At 38.0% G+C, this 10,648-nt stretch overlaps 1 long non-coding RNA gene across 1 annotated transcript; it reads right to left on the minus strand.

Annotated features, from left to right (window-relative positions):
- Nucleotides 1-789: 789 nt before the first annotated feature.
- On the minus strand, nucleotides 790-3,169 carry LOC140004943 (uncharacterized). The gene is made up of 3 exons (XR_011812761.1): nucleotides 2,987-3,169; nucleotides 1,588-1,650; nucleotides 790-917 (listed from the first exon to the last, which is right to left on the minus strand). It is a non-coding gene; the product is annotated as an uncharacterized lncRNA (long non-coding RNA).
- Between the last annotated feature and the right edge of the window lie 7,479 nt (nucleotides 3,170-10,648).

Raw genomic sequence — 10,648 nt, forward strand, 5'->3', positions numbered from 1 at the left:
CAATATATCGTCAATGAACACCACCACAAATTGATCTAAATAGGGGCATTAGTTAACCCAAACGGCATCATTGCAAACTCAAAATGCTTGTACCTCAAATTAAAGGCAGTCTTAGGTATATCTTTTTCCAAAATTCTCAATTGATAATAACCCTGCCTGAGATCCAACTTTGAGAATACTACCGCCCCTTGCAATTGGTCAAACAATTCATCAATGTCGGGTAAAGGGTACTTGTTTTTAACGGTAACATTATTCAAGTCTTGGTAGTCTATACACAATCTTAAGCTCCCATCCTTCTTTTTCACAAATAATACTGGAGCTCTCCACAGAGATTCACTTTCTTTTATAAAGTCTCACTCTAGTAAATCCTGCAATTGCAACTTCATTTCTTTCAATTTAGTTGTAGCCATTCTATAAGGTGTCTTAGAGATAGGTGCTATCCCTGGAGCCACATCAATTTTAAATGCTATCTCTCTTTCCGGTGGCAATGACTCTAGTTCCTCAGGCAAAACATCTAGATAGTCCTTTATCACTGGCATCTCTTCCAACCTCATCTTATCACTAGGAGTACTTGTGACGGCCCCACCTCCCCCTAAGGCGCACCAAAGGGTTCGGTGGACCGCCTGCCCAACTCTCGCCAGGACTCAGTCACTCGTATCCCGTGCGTACATCCATAGACAATAAGTAACCCATCCACTTCAACTTAATATATACATAGATGCTCAAGTAAAAGATAAGAAACTTCTGCACACCAGAAGTTTTCAAAGTTTTTACAATTCAAGTACAAACATCGAATATACAAGGTTCTCATTCCTCATACAACCAGCCCGTGCCAAGCACTAGGGCGAGAACCATTACAAGGCCAAAGAACTAGATCAACCAGACTATACAGAACTCTCGTCCTTGCTCGCCTTCCCCTGCTAAGGAAAACAATTGACGTGGTATGAGCTAAAAAGCCCAGTGAGGTTCTATATAAATAAACAAGTAATTAAACAAGGAACATATCAAAAGGTATGGCACATGATTTCATGTTGGCATTTTAGCATGGAACAATTATCATGATACACGGTAACCATATACTGAAGGATACGGTGTTCCGGTGGAACTTTGTCGGTCCTCTGCACCTTATAACTTCCGGATCCCACGGTTGACTGGCCATCACCTTATCCCTCCAGAGGTAATACTCGAGTATACCGACGGTTGTCCAGGGTTCCAACCTACCCGACCGAGCCCAGTCCTGGCTCGAGTAGGTCGGTAACCGAGGCGGGGCCCAAGTTCAGCTTAGAGCTTACAACATGCACAAGTAACCAAGTAAATCGGTAAACGGTGAATGGTAAAATTCATCAATTGAATAGGTCGAATGAGGTAAAGTACACACTCGCCTAACAATGATGGACAACTTCATATAGCATGTGATTCATGATACTTAAGTAATCAAGTGGACACTTAGCACGTAAACAATACAAATTGATTTCATGGGAGCATGTAATTCACGAATATCACGTAATCACATAAATTGGAAATCGAGTAAACAGATAGTCAGGTAATCAGGTAGTCACAGAAAACACGGGTATATAGAACACTCACCTATTTACGCACAACAACGTGCAAAATATCCTTCCGGATATTATCTTTAGTCACTGAGAAAACCTAAAATTAAATGAAAAGAATATTACCACTCATTTATCACAAACAATTAGGTGCAATCAAAGAAACTCGACGAATGATGAGTAGAACGTATAAAAAGAGACTTTAAAGTGGAACGAGGACATTTGGACCCGTGGACAAAATACTCAAGAAAATCCTAAACCACTCCTCTTTATTTGGTAAGAGTAAGTAAACATTTGGAGTTTCCAATTGAAGAAGGATCATGTTTTTAAGATGGAAAAACGGTCATAGTATTATACAAGTTCAAATAGAACTTAGCTTTCGGGCGAAAATTTGGGCAGCATGCCCTTTGTGTTTACCTAATTTCCAGCCATTTATGGCTTCATGATTTTTCTCAGCCAATTCCAAAGTCATGTACAGCACAAACTCATCATAATAGCCATTTCATAGGCTCAAGACAATATAAGAACAAAATCAAAGGAATAACAAGTGCGGAAATGCAATTTGACAAAAGACAGCTTTGATGGGTTCATGCATAACGGTCACAACCGGAGTTACACTTATCGGATTGGGATGAAACTTAAGCCGTTTCGAAGCTAAGACACAGGACTACAATGTTGAAGAAGGCCACTCAGTCCAGTTTGCCCTGTATCTAGGTCAAATTTATCAAAATGATCCCAGATTTTCTAGTTCGAGGTTTACTGTGGTAGTCTTGATTCATCCACTCTAATCTCCGCACACATAACTCCAAATCCAATAATTCCAAAGCCATATGAAAGCTAAGACAAATGTATACAATTCTCATGAAGATGACTTAGTCAGATTTACAGTGCAATCTAGTCAAATGCCCACTTTACAGATCCAAAATCCAACTAGTTGGTCAATTAACCGCACTGCATTCAAATGACCATATCCCAGTCTACCGAGGTCTGTTTAAGACGTTCTTGGCGGCGTTGAAAATCTAATACAGGGTACTAAAACTTTCATGTTTTGACAATTGGCTAAATCTGAACGGATTATAGTAAACAAACACAACCAAAGAGACTAAACTGTCCACGCGGAATTCTGGAAAGTAACCTAGATCAGCGAGGGTAATTTCGTCTTTTCACAAGCTACGTTGCTCCGATTGAGCTGAAATTTTATAGGCATATATAAAATACCATTCTCTACAACTTTCATGTTTTGTGTCAAGCCAAATTCGGCCTATAACATGGAGCAATAAAATCGGGCAGAAAAGGGGGAAAATTTTCCAGAAATCTGGAATTTTGATTTCTAATGGAACCTTTCTTGATTTCTTGCTCCCATCATCACTATAACCACTTATCTAAGCTTAGATACAACATAGATCATCCATATAGCAAGTACAAGCAGCACATACCTCAAAAGAAACAAGGCTTGCAAGAGTACCACTTCACTTCCTCTTGAAAATTTTAGCTTCCCTAGCTTCCCAAGATCACAATTCACACTTTAATCGGTTTAGAATTTGTTTCTTGCACTTGGATGGTGCAAATCAAGAAGAAATTTTGGTTTTCTCTTGCTCTCCCTTTCCTCTCTCCTTGCTCGGCTATGCAGCAGAAAAATTGGGGAAGAATGAAGCTCACTTGGTCTTATAAGAAGACAAGAAAGTTAGAACAAATTCTGTCCACAAGTTTAGCCAACACTTGGCTTGATTTCCACCACACAATTTTCTCTCTCCTTCCTTGCATTTTAGCCACAAATTTCGGCCAAGCTGTCATCATGAGAGAGGAGATATTTTACTCCATTAGTAATAAACTTGTGTGACAAGTAAGTGGCGGTCAAGTGGTCGGTTCAAACGGTAGTGCACGGTACACGTCGGTGTGACGCGTTTTCTCTTAAATCGCACGTACTAGGGTTTTTGCTTCCTATTCACTAACTTTTTATCATTGCTTCTAATCACATATTATTTCTCACTTAAAAGTCACTCTTAAGCACCAAATTTGATCCTTACTCGGTACCAGATAATTATACTTCGGTTACACGAAAAATCCGATTTCACCTTGAATTGAAAACGAATAGGAGAACCCTAATTTCCTATGGTCATTGGCACTTTTCTAGGGTGATTGAACCATGGATAACATGAAATAATAATTTCCAAATAATTTTCAAATAAAAGGGAATTTTTGAGAAATATGTAAGGAATTTGCGAGTCCTCACAGTACTTATAAGAAAAGCCAAATATCCTTGAACTCCATTACTTAACATTTTTCTAGTTCGAATTCCTGAAATAAGGGCAGATGAGGCTAGTCTACCCCTTACATCCAATTTTAGGGTTACCTCTCCCGGAATACATAGCTCTACCGTTTTTGTCTTACAATTCAACTGAGCATGGTAGCGACCTAACCAATCCATACCTAGGATAACATAATACCCCTTAATAGCTAAGCCCATCAAATCGGCCAACAATTTTCGCTCTCCAATCCGTATCTCGCAATTTCTATGCACCAAGTTGGCAATTAAACTTTAATCTCCAGTAGGTGTTTTAACCTCCAAGTCATAGGGTAACTTAATCGGTCTCGCGTCTACCCCACTCATGAATTTAGGGTTTACAAAAGAATGTGTCGCACTAGGGTCAATTAAAACCTTAACTAAGCGATCGAAGATAGGAATCGTATCTTCAACGACCTCAGTGGGATCGGGAACCTACTGATGGTCTAATGTATAAACCCTAACTGACACCTTAGGTCGACTTCCTCCAGTACTAGATTGTTTAGATGTCGACTTGTCTGGCCATTGAGTATTACCTCCCTTCTTCGGCACACTTGGACATTTTGATAGCTGATGCTCGATGCTGCCATAATACAAACACTTTCCCGACTTCCTCCAACATTCATTCTCCGTGTGGTTGGCCTTACCACAATAGCCGCAGAAAACTTGAGGAGTTACGGCCTGTCCACTAGGAGGTGTTCCTCTCGATTGGCCTCGTCCACTGTGACCTCCTCTTGATATAGTCCCTCTTGGTGTTCCAGATGCCTTTACTCCTCCTGTTCCTCTTCTCATTTTTGGAGGTGGAGCACTCTTATCTGCTTATCCAGGAGGGTTAGTAGGAACGCCCCTTTTCTTTGCACGAAAATCTCTAACTTGCAGCTTTGCACTCTCGACTCGTTGCACTTTCTCTAGGGCCTCAGTAAAAGTAGAGATTTGAGCTGCCGCTACCCCTCTTGAATCTCCACATTTAGCCCTTGTATGAATTGCCTTATCCTTCTCCTCTCAGTGGCCACTAACTCCGGAGCAAACCTAGAAATCTTAGTGAATTGTTCCTCATAGTTAGCCACGCTAAAAGTCTCCTGTCTCAACTTTATAAATTCATCCTCCTTTTTCTCTTGAATCATGGGCAGGAGAAACTTCTCATTCAACTCTCTGACAAATTTTTTCCAGATCCAAGGGGTCTCTGCTCTTTCCCATTTGTGACGCCCCTACTTCTCCCAAGGGCGAACCCAAGGGTATCCGCGGAACGCCTGCCCAATTCTCGCCAAGATTCGGTATAATTTCCATTCAAACTTAATACAATAATGACTATTAATACTAGACAACATAAGAAAAGAAGTCACTTCCATGCATAGATATTCAATCTTATATTACAAGATACCAAAAGTACATCTTATTTCTAAAATATACAACCTCCAAAAGTCGTCTAGACAAATACATTCAAAATCCCAAATTCAACAGTGTATCAAGTCCCAAAATACAACCGTTATAAGTTGACCAAACAATTACAACCAAGGTACTAATCAAAAGAGCAATCTAGTCAGTTTTTCTCTAAAATCTCCCCATCCGGCCCTGCTAAGGAAAACAAATCTAACGGGGTGAGCGAATGCTCGTGAGGGCAAGAAAAAAAATAAAACATGCACATGCGAACACATAGTTCAAGTAACAAGTAACAATAACATATGTACAGGAATTAAAGTCAGAAAATTCAAGTAATTCACAATTGATAATATAACACACTTGTTAAGGATACAGGAGCTCTCAGGAGCTAATTTCCACTTGCTTTGCCAAGGCTGGATCTGATACCCCCTCGTGATGAAACTCCGTCATTCAGGTAGGTATTAAGTCCGTACAAATTTCACTTAATACTTCCTCCATCCACCATTCCACCCTCTCGGATCCGTAACCAAACACGCATGAAGAGGGTAATACTACACGAGTATGCCGAATAAGATCTCAAGAGATCAAGTTTTGTTTTTAAGAACACGCACGAAAAGGGCGATACTCCACGAGTATGCCGAACAAGATCTCAAAAGATCAAGTTGTGTTTTGTAATAATTCCATGGATCATCAAGCTTCTCGACCAAGCCCATGCCGGCTCAAGGTGCAAGATTGGCCAATGAGATTTGGACGTTCCCATAAGTCGAGGAGGTTCACTCCACTTGACAATACGACACGCACAACAACACGACATGCACATGTAAATAAGTATATTTTGCCGGCGAGATTCACTTCAATCAACTTTGAAAATCAAGTTTAATGTAAGTAAAATTTGAGTAAAGGAGAGCAAGTGCGATAAAGTACATACTCGTCTCACCAAGTGATATTCACGTATATAAGCAGATAAATCAAGTAAACACAACAAGTCATGCACTTGACACTTACCAATTCAAAAGTAATTGAGCGAGTAAAGTCTTTAGTTGTCCCCTTCGGGATTCTCTTCAAGTCTCGCTTGAGCACCTGAAGAAATAGTAACCATACATCACTCACGTAAACCCACTACCACGTAACACACAAGAAAGAATATCTACTTGTTTAGATTAAACCAAAGTCTCAAAAGAGAACCTATATTTCTCGAAGATCGAAGTTCAAAAGTGATGGTTTAATAACACAAAAAAAACTGATTTCCTTCATGAAATCGAGTTTGAAGCGATCACTTAACATCAAGAAAGAATAATGAATTCTCAAATTTTCATTTTCTAAGAGATCGGCAAATTTCAGCTTTGCGCGTTAAATTTAGAAAAATCAGATCTTGCACTCAGTAGATTCAAAATTGAAAAATTTTATATCATTGGAATCTTGATTCAAAGTACTAAAAGTTCCTAGTAGACACTCTTCCTATTAGACATTCAAATTTTAGCTCAAAATAGCTAACTATAGGCACACAGGACAGTTTTAGTCTTATTTTTCGGCAAACTTTGGAAATTCGACAAAATTCACAGAAAGTGAACTAGCCTCTGAAATTTGTAACTCAATTAGAATTCCAACCAAAGGTTTAAAACACAACAAACAGAACTGAAATCAGAGTTTTGAGCATTGAGATATAGCAGCTCAAAGTTGGTCACATTTTATAAACTGTTCAGTCATTTTCCAGATTTGAAAGGCTATCTTTGAAGTATTATTTGGCCATCGAATTGGCATTGAAAATACACCAAATTTGGTACACTAAATCTTCCATATATGAACTATATCTCTACCAAATTTCATATAGAAACTCATGTGGAAATGCAGTTAACAAGACAACTAAAGTTTGTGAAATTTTCAAAACAAATCTGCCAACTCAAGCTTCTCTTCCCTTTTTAAACGCTTTGTATCATGAAATCAGGCCAATTTTTGGGTCATTTGCGAAACCAAGGTCCAAGAAACATTTCATAATCAATTGTTAGTTGGTTGACATCAAAATCTCAAAATAAAACCTCTCACAAGCAACCAAACCAGTCGGTTAGCATGAAAAGAGGGTTTTCCAAATTTGCTGCAGTTTACAAATTGCACCATATCTCACTCAATACAACTTGGAATTGAGAATGGTGGTGGTGTTGAAAACTAGATTCAAAAGGCTACATTTAATCTGAACAAATTGTTTTGAAATTCAGTTTACAAAAGAGAGAAAATAGAGCCACAAATTGCAGTTTCTAACTTCCTCTCGTTTGGACTGACAGAACAGGGCAGCTGATTTTGATCAGTCACTACAGATGACTCACTTCGAATTAGATAGTGCATGATACACCGTTAGAAAAATAAAGATGTCTAGTTTTGAATTCCACTGATGGTACTCAATTCCAACGTCCAGATAGAGAGATATGTTCGTTCAAAGAACATTGCCAGAGGACCACTGTTACACATTTTCCAAATTTTGTTCTTGCCAAAATTCAATTTTTATCCAACCAATCCAACTCATTTTTGGTAGAAACTTTGTACACACCACACACAACATATATACATCAGTTTCAAGGTCAATTGAGCATCAAAAATTTGAAATCAAACCACTACAAAAACAGGACAGATTCGTTCATACCTAACATCAACTTCCATCGGTTTCCTTTTCACTTTCCTGCCCAAATATCATCTTGTTTAACATATAATTACCTCAAACAACATTCATTATCACTATATCAGTCCAATATATCCATTGTGGGATTTCATAGAGCCCACTCCAATATTTAAATTCAAACCACAACAATAACCATGAAGCTACAAGCTTCCTAGTAAAAATAATCCCACTAAAGTTAAGATTAAGTGATCGGATGATTACCTCCTACACTTTGGAGTAAAATCAGAAATTTTACACCTCTAAAGCCCAACAAAAACCGTGAGATGATGTCCTTCTTCTAGATTAAGTGAATCTCTAAGTAATTTTGAGATTGGATGCAAAGTTTAAGGTGATTTGAAGTAGAATGTGGAGTGAAATGGTGAAGTCTTTTTCTTCCTCTTCCTTGAAGAGTTTCAGCCGACACTTGAAGTGAAAAAGAGAAGGGTTGGCTGGTGAATGAAGCTTCCTTGACAAGCTTGAGGTTTTGTGGTTAAGATTCCTTCAAATGTCAACTCTTAATAGTGCGCGCACGCACGCGTTTTGTGTCCGTTTTCTCTCGGGTTTGTTTCACATGTGCACTAAACCTCTGATGTACTTCCTTTAACATTATAATTATTCACTCTTAGTAGTCTAGAATAAATTTCTTAAAGTCCTCCAATTAGTCACGCGCATGAAAACGCGAACTTACGACTCGCGTGCGATAAAACGCAATTTCTAAGAAATTCTTGTAACGATAATATAACTAACCAATACTAGGGTAATTAATCATAAAAATATCTATTTTAAGACTAACACATGAGTTCTCAAATCTCCAAGGTCACTGTACTCTCAGATCGAATATTGTCTCCAAACGCGTATTCGCTATTTCTTATTAAACGAGCTTCTGAAAATTAAATTTATTAATGGGACATTTTAAAAGTATATGCAAGTCATAGTTCCATGTAAATGGTTTTAAAATGGTTGAAATAAATTATTCGAAAAAAAATGGGTGAATAAATAATTAAATAAGCCAGTAATATTGTGAGAACCCGTATTTTTTTCCCATTTTCTAGGTTTTATTATTTTTCGTGGCTTGTTTTCCGCATTTTCGTGATTAGAAAAAAAATTGCTAGATGAATTTAAGGAGCAGATATAATTTTTAGATGATTTTTCTAATATCGAATAGGTTTTGAGAAATTAAGAGGGTATACCGGACGTGGGACCCACTAGTGCGAAAAGTTCGGAAAAATTCGGCCAATTAGGTTAAGTTTTGGATACTGGAATTAATTTACCGGGTGTTAAGAGATAAGTAGAGGTTGCAATTTGGATTGATATGAGAGAGACAAGTTAGGTAGATATTTAATAAAAGGTGACAAGTGTCACCATTTGAGTGGTCTACCTTTAAGACCACTATTCATGGTCTTACCAATTGACTAATTAAATCAAAAAACAACCAAAAATTCTTCATTTCTTCTCCCTTGTTGGCCGGCCCTCTCTCTCAAAAAGAAAGGAAGAAACTCTTCAAGTTTTGCTTCCATTTTGCTCCAAATCATCAAAACCAACCATTGAAACTTGAACTTACTCCATAAAACCTCTTCAATTAGTGTTAGTAAGTTGATTGGTGGAGTGATTTGGAAAGCTAGGAGGACTTATAGCTCTCTCTCTCTTGTTTTTAAGGTAAGTTGAGAAGAACCACCCTCCTCCTTAAATTGATGCTTAAATCATGCTTAGTGGGAGTATAAGATGCAAGTTTATGGATTATTTCTTGATTTGTGGTTGAAATGATGAAGTTTTATTATTTTTGGGGATGTTTCTGTTTTAATATAAGCATGATTGTGTGGCTATGTATGATGATTGTAAATGATGTTTAAGGCATCTAGAAGGTGGAAAAAGTGATTAATTGCAACCAATTTCTGTTTTGGAAGAAAATTGAAAAAACCTAGGGTTCATGAAGGAACATTCTGTCCGAATTTATAGCTCCTAGTTAGAGGCCGAATTGGCCTTAACTTAAAACATGAAATTTGTAGGTAATGATATTTTAGAGGTGCCTACAAAAGTTCAGGTCAATCGGAGTAGCGTAGAGTGAGAAATGTCGAAATTACTATTGTTGTTCTGGTTTTACCCAAATGCAAGAATTGCGCCTGTAATTGGTTGTTTTGGCTGGAATTGCTTCCGAATTGGTTGTTGATGTCTCCTGATGAAATGTAGCCCTGTTCCTTATCTTTCAGCTGGTTTTGGAATTTCTGGATTTGGACTTGGAGAGTCTGAGTTATGATGTTTCCGCTAGAATGCGTTTTGGTGAATTTGTTTTACGTTTTTGATGTAGTATCTTGCATTTTTGACCTATTTGCACTCTAAACTGAGTTGAGTGACCTTCTGTGATGTTGTAGCCCTGTCATTTAGCTTCGAGATGGTGGGTCTTGAACCCTCATCCGATAATCGTAGTGAAATTGGTGCCATTACCGCAAAACAAGGACAAAAACTGTTTTTTTTCAAGGCCAAAGCTAATTGCATTTCCGAATTTTCTGGTTTCCTTTAATGTTTGTGTATGCTTAGGGAACCCTGTTTTGGTAGTATATAGAATTGGTTTATGACTTGTAATCGAGTCTTATTGTGTTCATTTGAATAGTTAGGGCTTGACTTTCATATTCGGTTATTTCCTAGCTAAATTTTGTACTTGAATACCATTAAGCCTAGTGAACGGCTTTTGGGAATGAGATTATTTTTGTACAAGATGTTGGGACTGATTTGAGGAAATAATGAAGCCATGATGGCTGGAAAATAGGTAAACACAAGGGATATGCT

Source organism: Coffea arabica, chromosome 4c, assembly GCF_036785885.1.
Source record: "Coffea arabica cultivar ET-39 chromosome 4c, Coffea Arabica ET-39 HiFi, whole genome shotgun sequence".
In the NCBI taxonomy this organism is placed as follows: domain Eukaryota; kingdom Viridiplantae; phylum Streptophyta; class Magnoliopsida; order Gentianales; family Rubiaceae; genus Coffea; species Coffea arabica.